Here is a 16002-nt window from a genome sequence, read left to right as displayed (position 1 = left end):
TGGTAATTTATAAAGGAAAGAGGTTTGATTGATTCACAGTTCAGCATGACTGGGGAGGTCTCAGGAAACTTAAAATCATGGTAGAAGAGGAAGCAAACATGTCCTTCTTCACATGGTGACAGCAGAAAGAATGAGAACCAAGCAAAGGAAGGAGCCCCTTATAAAACCATCAGATCCGTGAGAACTCACTATCACTAGAATAACAAGGGGGAAACTGCCCTCAAGATCCAATTACCTCTCACTGGGTCCCTCCATGACATGTGGGGATTATGAGAAGTACAATTCAAAATGAGACTTGGGTGGGGACACAGCCAAACCCGATTGATTATATCTTGATTATATTGATTAAATATATTATTTAATTATATTGATTAAATCTTGATCGAAGCGATTAATCCTGACTAAACCAAGATATAATCAGGGTTTTTAGTTGCTACATAAATTGGGCAGTTAGCTCTATTCATGAATTTGAGATCCTTCTCGAGAAGGAGGATAAAATTACAGGTTGCTAAATTTTGCTTTATTTCTGTTAATTCCCTGGCTTCAATATAGATTTATAGTATTTCTTGTTTTTTTTTTTTTAATTTTTGAGTGATAAGAAGCTCTGTGGCTCTGTCAGAATGGCAACCTCCCCTGGAAAGTCAAGTCATCTTTACTTGTTTATTCAATTTCTTCTCATTTCTATAGCTCCTCATTTCTTCTAGAAACTTTGCCATACTCACCTTCCTTTTCTAAATGCTTATGAATTGCTTTTTTCATGACATTAAATTTTGCTATGCTACCAATATCTTTGACTGTCTAGGTATCTACCTATCTATTCATGTATCTTTATCTAAACATGGTAATTTTGATTTTCCTAAACTCTTTTTTTTTTTTCAGACGAAGTTTCACTCTTGTTGCCTAGGCTGGAGTGCAGTGGCGCGATCTCGGCTCACTGCAACCTCTGCCTCCCAGGTTCAAGCAATTCTCCTGCCTCAGCCTCCTGAGTAGGTGGAATTACAGGCATGCACCACCACGGCCGGTTAATGTTTTGTATTTTTTTTTTTAGTAGAGATGGGGTTTCACCAAGTCAGCCAAGCTGGTCTCAAACTCCTGACCTCAGATGATCCACCTGTCTCTGCCTCCCAAAGTGCTGGGATTACAGGTATGAGCTATGAGCTATCATGCCTGGCTGATACCTCCTAAATTCTAAACACAGTAATATATACTGTACATACATTTCTAAATTTAATTTAATCTTCAAAATAAGTCTATAAAATAATTAGTATTACATATATTTTACAGAAGAAAAAACTATATTTTACTTGTCTACTTATTTTTTTTTTTGAGATGGAGTCTCACTCTGTCGCCCAGGCTGGAGTGCAGTGGCCGGATCTCAGCTCACTGCAAGCTCCGCCTCCCGGGTTGACGCCATTCTCCTGCCTCAGCCTCCCGAGTAGCTGGGACTACAGGCGTCTGCCACCACACTCGGCTGATTTTTTGTATTTTTAGTAGAGACGGGGTTTCACCGTGTTAGCCAGGATGGTCTCCATCTCCTGACCTCGTGATCTGCCCGCCTTGGCCTCCCAAAGTGCTGGGATTACAGGCATGAGCCACCGCTCCCGCCTTACTTTTCTACTTATAATGACAACAATAATAACCATTTATTGAATTACTAATACAGTCAGGAACCACATAATGACATTTCAGTCAATAACGAACTGTACACACTATGGTGGTCCCATAAGATTGTAACACTGTATTTTTGTTGTGCCTTTTCTGTGCGTAGGTATGTTTAGATACTTACCATTGTATTACAGTTGCCTACAGTATTCAGTATAGTAATATACTATAAACATTTGTAGCTTAGGAGCAATAGGTTATACCAGATAGCCTAGGTGTGCAGTAGGCTACACCATCTAGGATTGTGTAAATACACTCATGAGGTTCGCACAATGATGAAATCGCCTAACAACACATTCCCTAGAAGGTATCCCTGTCATTAAGTGATGCATGACTGTATGTAGTAGGCATTGCACTAGGAGCCTCACTTAGTTTTACATGATTGTGTATTGCCTTGTTTGAAACTGGATTTAAGATAGCTTACTTGAACTATTCTTTAATTTTCATAGCAACTCTGAAGATAGAAATCTTATTTTAGAGATGATGAAAATATATCTTTACTGATAAAGTTTTATTTATCAATCTAATATTTAGATAAACAAATAATCAACTGGTAATTTTGGGGTAGTCTTTTCCTGATTGCCTACCCTTGCCTTATCCTGTTTATCATAAACCCTTATAAGTGGCCAGAAATTGCTCTCTTTAGTGCTTGCTCTGTTTAAGATATTTACTTATTTTATAAATGTTACTCTCTGTACAAAACTAGAAAATACAGCTAAATGAAAATTGGAAGAAAATTATGTTTCTTTTTCTGGAATACTTTTCCCATTCTTCATTGTCCAGCCTCTTTGAACTGAAGAGTCACTTCATAGGGTAGCTATCCAATCCCTAGCCAGGTCTCTCTTTCAAATGTTCCTCTAGCTCTGTGCAATTTTACTCTAAAGCCTTCAGCAGCATTTTGATTAAGTAATTGCTTTTAAAAAATAAGCTTATTTACTCAATATATATTTATGCTTATCCTCTTATTTGTCGGGCACTGTGCTTAGTTCTTTTTTAAATTTTTTATTATACTTTAAGTTCTAGGGTACATGTGCACAATGTGCAGGTTTGTTACATATGTATACATGTGCCATGTTGGTGTGCTGCACCCATTAACTCGTCATTTACATTAGGTATATCTCCTAATGCTATCCCTCCCCACTCCCCCTACCCCAGGACAGGCCCCGGTGCGTGATGTTCTCCATGCTGTGTCCAAGTGATCTCATTGTTCAGTTCCCACCTATAAGTGAGAACATGCGGTGTTTGGTTTTTTGTCCTTGCAACAGTTTGCTGAGAATGATGGTTTCCAGCTTCATCCATGTCCCTGCAAAGGATGTGAACTCATCCTTTTTTGTGGCTGCATAGTATTCCGTGGTGTATATGTGCCACATTTTCTTAATCCAGTCTATCATTGATGGACATTTGGGTTGGTTCCAAGTCTTTGCTATTGTGAATAGTGCCACAATAAACATACATGTCCACGTGTCTTTATAGCAGCCTGATGTATAATCCTTTGGGTATATACCCAGTAATGGGATGGCTGGGTCAAATGGTATTTCTAGTTCTAGATCCTTGAGGAATCGCCACACTGTCTTCCACAATGGTTGAACTAGTTGACACTCCCACCAATAGTGTAAAAGTGTTCCTATTTCTCCACATCCTCTCCAGCACCTGTTGTTGCCTAACTTTTTAATGATTGCCATTCTAACTGGTGTGAGATGGTACCTCATTGTGGTTTTGATTTGCATTTCTCTGATGGCCAGTGATGATGAGCATTTTTTCATGTGTCTGTTTGCTGCATAAATGTCTTCTTTTGAGAAGTGTCTGCTCATATCCTTTGCCCACTTTTTGATGGGGTTGTTTTTTTCTTGTAAGTTTGAGTTCTTTGTAGGTTCTGGATATTAGCCCTTTGTCAGATGAGTAGATTGCAAAAATTTTCTCCCATTCTGTAGGTTGCCTGTTCATTCTGATGGTCGTTTCTTTTGCAGTGCAGAAGCTCTTTAGTTTAATTAGATCCCATTTGTCAATTTTAGCTTTTGTTGCCATTGCTTTTGGTGTTTCAGACATGAAGTCCTTGCCCATGCCTATGGCCTGAATGATATTGCCTAGGTTTTCTTCTAGGGTTTTTATGGTTTTAGGTCTAACATTTAAGTCTTTAATCCATCTTGAATTAATGTTTGTATAAGGTGTAAGGAAGGGATCCAGTTTCAGCTTTCTACATATGGCTAGCCAGTTTTCCTAGCATCATTTATTAAATAGGGAATCCTTTCCCCATTTTTTGTTTTTGTCAGGTTTGTCAAAGATCAGATGGTTGTAGATGTGCGGTATTATCAGAAATAATAGCACTGTGCTTAGTTCTATGAAGTAGCAAGTAAAACAAACATAGTGCCTGCTTTTATGTCTGTTGTCCTGAAAGAACGCAGGTGCCATGAGGGTGGGTGGTGTGTCAATGGGCTCATGATCGTATTCACAGATTCCAGCCTGTTTTTTGATATGTGGATATATGAGACACATCTTTAACCATGTGATTGAGAAAGGTCAAAAGGAAAAGGATAAGCAAAGATATAACAAGCAAATGCAAACAAAAACCAGAAGGTGGTTTAGTAACATCAGACAACATTGAATGAAATGCAAATAATCTTATAATGATAATGGTGCAATCTTCATGAATCTGATATCCATATTTATGTACCATATGATCAAACACTAACATTTATATTGGTTGACAAAATAATGAACCCGTAGAAAAAATCATATATATATATATATTTTTTCCAACTTCTTTTTGCCAAAAAATACATAGGTATAATGAGTCGTGTGAAACACCTGAATCTGGCCATCAGCTCCTGAAATTTAAGTGGGTTCTTGGTTACAACTCATGAATACATAACATATTGAAATACTGGGGGATTTATTTTTTCCTGAGTTAACAAACGCAGGTCACTGCCCTAGTTTGTGAATTTTTTTTTCTCTCTTCTGGGTATGCTCTGTCATGTTCAAATTCATGTCTCTGTAACTCTGAAGTCTGTGTTCCTTACACTAAATGTAATTTCCCTTTTAATCTCGGTCTTCCCTATCCTTTGTTTCCTCCTGTATCTCTGTGGGTCAGATAGAACTTTGGTAGCAAGTAACAGAAAAACGGAGAAAAGAAGGCATAAAAGCAAAGATCCTTTTTTTTTTTCCCCCAACGTGTTGAAGTTAAATGATTTTAAGACTAGAATTTAAAAAATCTCGTTAAGCTCTCATTTAAATGCGAAGGTGTCATAAATATGTTTTCAGGCATACAAAGCATCAGAAAATATATCACACTAAGACAGTCTTAAAGAGCTGAATGTATTAGAGGTGGTACTTCAAAAATAAGAGAAATACATACAGAAGGTAGTAATAAGGTAAATGGAAAGTGGGGGTATAACTTACTAAGTGTTAGATGTATTTTTTTTAAAAGGCATGAAAAATAAAACAAGCAAAAATAATAACTGGACAATACAAAATTAAAAATTCAGACATACCAACCTGGGTGGGGTTGAAGGAAGAGCCCAAGTACGTGTCCTGTTTTACCGAGGAGAGGTAAGGATACAGATACAGTTAAGAAATTATTAAATATAAACATAATGTGAATAAGGAGTGACCAGAAGAATAACAAGTGAATGCATGATTTTAAGGTTAGAAGAAAATTCATACTAGTCAAGAGAAAAGGGAAAAGAAGAAAAATAAATAAGTGATAATTAAAAAGATGAAAGAGATGTTCTAATTTAACAGAAAACGGATACAATTCACTAATCAAACAAAGAAATAAATTGGATTAAAATATGTAATATGTAGTAGAGGAGGCATCACAAAGAAAGGTAGACAGCTGATGTCTGGGAAATTACCTCATTAAATGCAGGAGATTAAAGCTGGATTCATATCTTAAGATGTGTGTGCCGGTAGATACCAAATGAATTAAATACCTAAATGTGAATGGTACAACCATAACACAAAGAATAAAATGTAGGAGACTATCTTTGTGATCTAGAAATTAACAAAAATAACTTCTCAAGCAAGATTCAAAAATAAGAAGCCAAAGGTTAAAAGAGAGAAAAATATGACGATATCAAAATAAATCATTCCTACTGGATGAAGAGCACCATAGTCACATGCTGAGAAGAGATATTTGAAACGTCTAAAACTTACAGGGAATTCGTATCTAGAATAGAAAAGAAAACTGAAAATTCCCAAGAAAAAGCATAAAATACAGAAGGAAACTGTACAAAAGTCATACACAATTTCACAGAAAAACTCGAGATCTAATAGATATTTGAAGAAATGCTTGATAGCAATAGTTACCAGAGAAATGTTAATTAGGACAATAATGAGATGGGCTTAACACCTAACAACATGCATTCCATAAGGACAAATGGAATATCAGAAAAGTAAAGTGGCAAGTTTTAGTGAGTAGTGAGGAATTTTCATAGGGAAGTTTGGTAACATTTGGTAAGAATATGTCTACCTATGCCCAACAGTCAGTGAGTATCCTGGAGAAATTCCTCCCTTTCACTGCAAGGTGATATGTCAAAACAATTCTTCCATCTTTGTTGACGGCGAATTTGGTTCATCAACAGAGAAATGGGTAAGTAAAATATGATCTATTAATATATGTTATAGAACAATATGTGCGTAAAAAGCAACCAGCTGGCTGTAGAAATAAAAATTTGGGTGGATTTTTAAGAACAGTGTTAATAGGACGAAAGTAAAAAGTGGAACACAATTTATAGCATAATAGCTTTTGTGTAATGTAAAAATATAAACACAAAAAACTGTACATGTATTTTACAAGGCTATGTGCATATTTAAGGACATATAGTAAACATGTTTAAGTGGGTGTGTAGGAAGGCAGAGTAGTAGAAACAGGAGCTGAACATAAAGAGGCAAATAAACAAGAGAGGGTCTTGGGCAGACTGGTGTCCCAAGCTGGGGGTGGCTGAGGTGGTGGGAGTGGATCTCAATGGCTGGCCCCCTCTCCATCTAGAGCAGCTCTTTTTCTTGTGCATTATAAGGGTCTTCTGAGCAAGATTTCATGAGAGAAAAATTTCCAGTGCTACAAAGCAGTTTTAAAGACACTGACCTAGTGGATAAAGTACTGTGCATGAAAGCAGGTGCCTTGAATTCCACAACCTGCCCCAACACAATCCATGTGCCTTAGGGTGAAACCCTGAAACCGTCTGTCTTTGTTTTCCTATCTGTAAACTGAGGAAAAAACACCTCTGTTTTTCTTAATCTCTCAAGATTGTTATGATACAAAAAGAATCTGATGACCCTTGAAATTATATCTAAAATCAATGAGTCATGTAAGAGAATACCTGTTGCTGCCCTGTATTAATGTGTGTTACACATTATATATATCTGTGTAGATTGTTTCCACCCAGAAGTTCTTCTGTAGCACTTGTGAGCAGTAAAAAGTACATGGAAGCAGGCTTAGGAATATGTCTGTGGGAATCCCTGTACTCATCTCACCCCATGTGAGTAATGAAGTCCAGGCTAGTTTCCCTTAGGACGAAACAAATAGTATGATTTATAAAATGTCTTACGTCTGTTACCTCCCTTCTCTTTTTCTGATTTATCTCTTTAATTAATCCAATGATTCTCTAACTTTTTGGTCCCAGAGACATTTTACGCTCTTGAAAATTATTGAAAACCCCACAGAGCTTTGACTTTTGTGGGTTATATCTATTGATATTTACTGCACTGGATATTAAAACTGTGAAATTAAAAATATTTATTAATTAATTCATTTTAAAATAATACTAACAAACCGATTTTAGTTAACATAAATGACATATTTTCCCAAACAAATAACTACATATTCCAAAATAAATGTTTCCCCAAAACAAAAAAATTAGGACAGTCTTGCTGTTTTTACAGTTTTGCAAAAATTTTAAAAGATTCTTTATAACTGCTTCCAGAGGTATATGTTTAGTAAAATGCTTAGACATCAAATATAGTCTCAGAACATTTTAGAGCGTGGAATATATAACTTCTACCTTTAGAAAATAGCCTAACACCACGTATTTGTCTTTCATTTGTTATTGAAGGAGTATTTTCTGTTTTAATCTTGATGAAAGAATCCAGGAAATTTTGACTTCAACATATTTGTTTCAAATGACTTTTATAAGGAACATTAAATCTGTCTAGAATAACATTAGGTTGAACTACATAAAATTACTAATATTTGACTACTCTTTTGACCTTTAAAAATAAAATTTTATACAATTTTTCCTAATATTATGGATAGCAGAGCAAAACCATTTGTATTCTTTAGAGAAATCCTTATTAAGGAGAATTTTACTTTGTTTAAGGAAGAGTTTAGGTTATACTTTAAGAAAAATAGTTTTGCCATATTGGAACAGCTTTCTGAAAAAGCTTGGTTTGTGGATTGAATTCTGACTAATGGTGGAAGATTCAAGATGTTCTAGAAGTTTACGATAAAGTTTATCAGTTCTCACCTTTTAAGTTTAGCTAGAGTAGATAGCGTTTCACTTGAGATAACTGCTTTTAAGCTTTCAATGTTTTTGAAATCAAAATACTTACCAGATATTAGGGACAGGGTTGATAATACAAATCTTAAAATTGTTTTTTATTATTGCTAAATAGTGTTAATAGAACTCACTAAAATGGTACCAGTGTAACAATAATGCTTTTCTTTGAATTAGAAGCTATATGTTTATCTATTCAAAATGCTTATTGTGATATATATGATAGTGATATAAATATACATCCATGGGGTGACACTTTTTACCTACAGTGTATTTCTTTTTAAACCAAAGCCCATCCTATCATAACCAGAAGTTACAGAAACATATTGCTCACCATTGATGCTTCATATTATAAAATACAAACAAATAGTTACTGTGTTCTGACATTTCTAATGTCCTAGTATATTAGAAAGCAATCACTTTTTAATTTATAGGAATCTAAATTTTAACCATTATTTCTTTCCTTGAACTGTGTGCTAGTTGTAAATTATTCTAAAGACAGTGTGAAGTATCAACAAGTCTTGTAAGACAGTATACCTCATTTAGTGTCTTAAACCAACAGTATTTTGCATTGGGAGCAAGGAAACCAGGATTTTTAGCCAAAATAAGGTATATGAAAATACAGAAAGACCTTTTGCGTCTTTGTCTTTTTTTTCCTGACATCATTGTATAGAAAATTCAAAGTTCTTTTGCCATCATCACTCGGTTTTGTAGGTATCTGGGTCCATGGCTAGTTAAGATAAGACCTGCATTTATTGAGTACCTTATCAAAGACTCTTGGAAGCATCCTACCACCAGTCTTTAAAGAATGCCCATAAAGTAGAGGAACTTCTAACTAAATATAGGACAGTAGGAATGGAAGTGATATAATACAGAATATGATTTTCAGTAGATAGGTCAGGTTCAGGAAGAATAATAGCCATTCAGTTACTGACATTAAGGCAGCAATAAATGGAATACAAAAATGTGATAGAAGAATGGTGGCAGTGTCTGCTACAGCCTGGTGTTTCCTAATCCTGTGTCCCACTTACCATCCTACACAGTGTGCATCCTATTGCCCCAGGCCACCTCTCTGGTACATCTGGGGAAAAAAGGAACAAAACATCGGATGCTGGCTGTGGAATGGGCTCTGAGAATTTGTCAAGCATCGTAAGTCAAAGACAAGAAGACAGACTCTAATTATGAAGCCATGTTTTTTTTTCCTTTGGGAAGTAATAGAAGAGCCTAAATGTGCTCAGACAAAAGAGCAAAAATAATAGCTGTGTTTTCTTTTAGCTCACTCATTTTGATAAGAACTAACCCCAACTCTTTTAGCTTTTCCTCTTAGGCCATGTTTCTGGTCAAATTATTTCTGAATCTCTGTTTTCTGACTTCTGTGTTTTTTATATTGTGTCTGTGGCACCCAAAACTCAAAGATAGTATTTGAAAAGAGTGTGTTAACTAATGCTGAGTCAATAAATGAAGGGTTAGTAGAGCTGTATTACTGTGTATACTTACATGGACAGACTGTGATGCAAGCAGGATGTCATAGGAAGCTGGGAATAGGCCACCTGTCATTTCCTGCCCCTATAGAATCCCCTTTCTTTCTTTTCTTCCTTAGTTATCATCCTCTCTCTGACTAAGAGATACATTGGACAAATGCATCAGGGTTGGAAGATGTTTGTTTGCGAAATACATAAAGTAATGTGTTTGATTAGAAAAACCATCTACATCAGTTTCTGAGATGTGCTCATATTAGAAAGTCAGATAAGGTGCAAAAATATATCTTGGGAGAGGACAGTATTTTTTTTTTCTTCTGGCTGTCAAATTAGTATGACATAAAGTCTTTGCTTGCTTTTCAAAAGAAAAATGTAGCAATTTGTAATCTTGGGACCAGAAATTTGGGAGAAGCATAGACGTATTTTATAAATACAACTATTTATCAGGATGTAAGCATGAGTTTGCCCTGACCTCCTTTGCTAGTTGGTATCTGTCAATAATACATACACATTTTTAATAATGTTATCACAACCCCCTTCTCCTTATCTGTGGTTCTGATCCATCTTCCTTTCATTGGTCTCCTTAACCAAGCCTCACAGGGGAGGTAGATTGTGTAGCATGGGACTGCCTGAGCTATATGCTTATTCCCATTAGAGACAGGGTGGTAAGAAGAACTCGTGCAGAGAAATAACTCTTTATTTGGAATCTAGAACAGGGCTTTACTAAATATTTTAGATATGAGTCTTGTTTACTATTGTAGTTCTTTTGATATCATTGATGGCATGAAATGGTGGTTCAGCTGCTAAACTTATAGACATGCTATAGCCAGCAGACACATGCCCTTAATGAGAATCTTGATTTAAAGTAACTATTACCAACATCAGCAATCCCACACAGGGTTCCCATGCTTCAGAGAGCGGTTATTCTCAGAAATTCCCTTCACAAACATACTGGGTTTCACCTTCTTGTCATTCTCATGTACAATTATCTGATGATATCTCAGTAGCAGACTATCTATGTTCTTTTAAGAGCTTCAGAAAATAACCTCACAAACAAAACGCGATGATACCAGTAAGATTTAGAACTGCCTGGAAAAAGACACTTTTGAACTAATTTGATGAATGCCATCAATTATTCTTTATCTATTTCCTTGTTGCCACTCATGATTTGACACTTGTGGAGTACACTAATGTTAATATAATGCATTAGGAAGAATTCCCCTCCTGAGAGCCACTGTAGCATAGCAAAGTGATGTTTAATGTTTTCTATGATATTTATTTAACTAAAATGGCTGATTACATGTTAAACAGAACATAGGTTAATGATCTTTGTTATTGGCATTCTAAAAAATTAAAAAAGAATAAAATAAGGTTAATGATGTATGCCATTATTGTTATTACAGAGATTAAAAGCACGCAGTTGTTGGCTGCAGTGAAAAAAATGGGCACCAAGCTGTGAGTAATTAACAAAATTATATTGTCTTCTAACCTTATAATTAATTACTTTGTTTAGCTGTAGTGTTTTTAAATGTTGGTCTCCTTTGCCTTCATGTAATATAAAAATCTATACAAAATTTTATATTTAAATATTGGAAAACAAACTCATAATGATTTTTTTTTTTAACTTCTGAGAAAGAACCAGTGAAATCTACAGCCACTACCAAAGAAAGCACATGAGAAGAGATGAGATACCCAAGAACTTCTAGACTTGGTGGGGTTAGTTGAGATGTTGGAAGCTTTGGAGATCTTCTTTAGCTTTGGGAATAATTAAAACTTTCGCCTCTTTGACCACCTCTACCAACCCAGGAATGCTCTTTGTTCTTTGGATTGTTTAATGAAAAGACTAGTTTTCTTTTTTCACATGAATTGTTTTTACGGTTACTATATTTAGGAAATAAAAACATAGGATGCTCAGTCAAATGTAAATTTCAGATAAACTATGAATAATGTTTTACCATTAAGTGCTCCCATGCAATATTTTGTGTATATTTATACTTTAAAGTTATTTATTTATTTTGAGATAGAATTTCGCTTTGTTGCCCAGGCTGGAGTGCAGTGGCATGATCTCAGCTCACTGCAACCTCTGCCTCCTGGGTTCAAGCAATTCTCTTGCCTCAGCCTCCTGAGTAGCTGGGATTACAGGTGCCCGCCACCACGCCTGGCTGATTCTTATTTTTTTAATTTTTTTTTTTTATTTTAGTAGAGACAGGGTTTCACCATATTGCCCAGGCTCTTCTCGAACTCCTGAGCTCAGTCAGTCTGCCCATCTCAGCCTCCCAAAGTGCTAGGATTACAGGCGTGAGCCACCGCGCCCAGCCAGGTTATTTATTTATTTATTTTTGTTGGAAATTACAATTTAACTGGCAATTCTATGTTTTATCTGGCAACCCAAATTATTTAAAACCTTCTGAACTTTGTTGCACGGATACTGGCTAGTAAATTCAGACATTGGGTTTGAAATATAATATCTTCAAAGGCATAAAAACGCACATATCCCTTCCTTGCAGTTAAACTGAAACATGTACTGTTTTTCTAAAGTATACAGTCATTTGTTATATAGAATTTACAAGAACATTTACATCTATTTATGTGGAGAGAGTGTGCTTTTTATATTGTTGGCCTACATAAATTTCTAAATAAAGGTGCCTTTTCCTTAAGTTCCTTTCTGTGTCCTTGGTATCATAACTAGAACTTGTATGCTAATAGGGTATAGATTGAGTGGGGAGAACAAGAGGAGAAATTACATGATGGTGAAAAGTGTGTTAAAGCAATGTATGTTTCTTACTTTGGTCACCCTTAAATATTATCCTCCTGTTCCTCATCCTCATTCCTAGTCACAGCATGGAAAACGATGTCCAAAAAGTTGTGGATTTCTTACTGATTATTGAAGATGTTACTAATACACAGTCTTTCAATATTTTAAAAAGAATGAATGAAAGATCTGCTAAGAAAAGTTGGGATATTTAGGCTCTGATGAAGTTTTAGTAAGCTAATTTTTAAAAGTTAATTTGTTAAATTTTATGACATTACATTAGTTTTGCTTAGTTGTCTAAAGTGAGGCATTTAAAAAAACAAAAAATGCTTGATTCAGTTCTCTTAATTTCAGCTGCTAAATTTATAGACATGCTATAGCCAGCAGACACATGCCCTTAATGAGAATCTTGATTTAAAGTAACTATTACCAACATCAGCAATCCCACACAGGGTTCCCATGCTTCAGAGAGCGGTTATTCTCAGAAATGCCCTTCACAAACTTACTGGGTTTCACCATCTTGTCATTCTCATGTACAATTATCTGATGATATCTTAATTGGATTTCAATAGTTTGCTTCTAACGACATGCTTTTCTAGAGTAAAAGATACACAGGTTTTCTGAGTTCTTCTTTTTCATTCTTTTTTAAAAAGATTCTTACCTTGGCATTTTTTCTTAATTCACTAGACTCCATATCTTAAGTTAATTCATCTATGATCATGATCCAATTTGATATGCAGTCAACAAAGGTGTAAGTTCCTACGAGTGATAATCATTTATTTTTGTATACTATTCAGGGAAGATTGTTGTGTAAAAAATTCATGTTTCTCTAATATTTATTCATGAGTTAAGCATGTTGACTTGTATCATTACGTTTCAGTTGGCATTTGTTTATAGGCAAGTTTTCTTAAACTTGTTGATATATCTCTTTAACTTGTTGATAGCCTGCACATTGAGGCCTGCTTAAGAAAAACTTGAAATTGTGGGCTGGGTGTGGTGACTCATGCCTGTAATGCCAGCACTTTGGGAGGCCAAGGAGGGTGGATCATGAGGTAAGGAGTTCGAGACCAGCCTGGTCAAATAGTGAAATCCCGTCTCTACTAAAAATACAAAAATTACCTGGGCAAAGTGGCATGCTCCTGTAGTCCCCACTACTCAGAAGGCTGAGGCAGGAGAATCACTTGAACTCGGGAGGCGGAGGTTGTGGTGAGCCAAGATCACACCACAGCACTCCAACCTGGGTGACAGAGACCTTGAAATTTTGTGTTGAATCTTTTCAATCAAAATTTAATTTTCACTAATACCTTTAATACAGCATATGCTGTGTGGTCACAGAGATACATTAAGGCCAAACCATAAGATATTACCAATATTCATCTGTTTTTCATTAACAAAAATGACAATTTCATATGGTCCAACTAAATATAAGTTCTCTTGTCTTCCCTGAAGTAACTTGGGAATGTATGTACTATAGTACATGGTAATGCATGGTAAGTTGCAGTTATGTAGCCTGATGCTTTTCATACTCTGAACACCTGTATGAGGGCTCAGAATACTTTTATCTACTTAATTATTTTTTCAATGAGCCACTTTTAAAAAACTTAGGGAAATTCAACTGTTTTAAGAAATATTATAGAAAAATGCATACTAGTTTGAAATGCTAGTAAAATATTTTTTAATAGCACTCATGTTCATCAGTGTAATAACAAATTCACCTTATCTACCATGTAAAACATATGTTACACCTTGGAAAAGCCACTGGAATTAATAGAAAACGCTGTAAGAGTTCTGAAACATTGATCATATAGATCTATATAGATCTATATCTGTATTTTTGAGACGGAGTCTAACACCGTTGCCCAGGCTGTAGTTCAGTGGCTTGATCTCGTCTCACTGCAACTTCCACCTCCCAGGTGCAGCGATTCTCCTGCCTCAGCCTCCCGAGTAGCTGGGATTACAGGTGCCTGCCACCACGCTGGGCTAAAAATTTTTGTATTTTTAGTAGAGATGGGGTTTTGTCATGTTGGCCAGGCTGGTCTCGAATTCCTGACCTCAGGTGATCCGCCCGCCTCAGCCTCCCAAAGTGCTGGGATTACAGGTGTGAGCCACTACACCTGACTGAAATATATATTTTTAAATAAAATATAAATCTGAAAGAAAAATGGAGATGTCAATTACTTTCTAAATTTTATACTAGATCCTAAGATATATTAGGCTGAACCATTAAAAACGTCAGCATTACTAGGAAGCAAAAATATTTCCCTATTGGCAGTTTCATATAATTTAATCTAGTATGTAATGAAAAATGTTCCTTTTCCTGAAGGAAATTAAAGCAACATTATAGTTGGATTATCCATGAAGACATGCAGTATGCTTCCCAGAGGGGCTTTCCTATTCTTCACTGCCACAGGTAACTTGTTGACCCTTCAAGCTGTTGACCCCAACATGTTGAGTCATTCCCTGGGCCACTTTACAGCAGTATTTTCAATGACCTTTTATACCAGGCAAGTGAAGGCAGTGCAGGTAATAGTGGGACTAGATACAGTAGCACACCTGTTTGTGTTTACCAATATTCTTCTCTCTTCTCTGATTAAGTGAGACATCTACAAAGAAGATCGCCTGTTAAGAGATAATCATTTGTCTCCTATCTACAGCCAGCCAAGTGGATAGAAGTATATTAACATAGCTGGGAGCGATCCTCATGTTGTGAAGTATGTGAAAAGCAGACAGGCATGAGATATGCACACATGAATTGTCCTCTTTCAAAGGTCAGGCTGCTACATTGCTAGTGTATGCCTGAATCCAGTATGCCCAGATAACCCTAGTTTAGTTTTTCTGATATTACCACTTCGATTCCATCATATGTGGTGACACGAAGATAGCGAGAAAATAACGAGAGATTTCAGCAGCATGAAAGATTTTGCTAACTTTCTGCAAAGCCAAAATATGTATGAAGACATAACTAAGAAATTGTATGCAGTTACTTTCTTCCTCTTCAACAGGTGTTTATCATTATTTCTCTTTTTAAAAATAGAAATTTTCCTTTGGAACTTGAACTGCAATCATGAATGCAAAAATGCATTATACAGAGAGAAATTCATGCAATGTTACCTACATGATTTTCAAGTTACTTCATACTTGAAAAATATACTATTTCACCATATTCTCTACTTATCTTTTGGGGGATGGCACTTAGGGCATTATTCCAGTGAGAAGATATAATTGTCACTGGGGAATTAGAGAAGGTAAGGTAAAGTGTGTTAAAACGAATGTAGAATTTAAGCTACTGAACACACTGAAAGTGTTCAATAAATAATTGCTTTATATAAATATGTATTCTTAGGCCGGGCTTAGTGGTTCTCACCTAATAATCCCAGCACTTTGAGATTACAGGTGAGAACCACTGTGTGCATTCTGAGATGCAGAAAAAGTTCAAAACATTAGCTTATGATAACTTACAGCTTATGACTGGCGCAGGTGTATCACCTGAAGTTAGGAGTTTGAGACCAGCCTGGCCAACATGGCAAAACCCTGTCTCTACTAAAAATACAAAAATTAGCTGGGTGTGGTGGTGCATGCCTGCCTGTAATCCCAGCTACTCTGGAGGCTGAGGAAGAAG

The sequence above is a fragment of the Macaca fascicularis genome, chromosome 7 (assembly GCF_037993035.2).
Source record: "Macaca fascicularis isolate 582-1 chromosome 7, T2T-MFA8v1.1".
In the NCBI taxonomy this organism is placed as follows: Eukaryota; Metazoa; Chordata; class Mammalia; order Primates; family Cercopithecidae; genus Macaca; species Macaca fascicularis.
The sequence above is the reverse complement of the archived record's forward strand: the minus strand, read 5'-3'. Positions refer to the sequence as shown.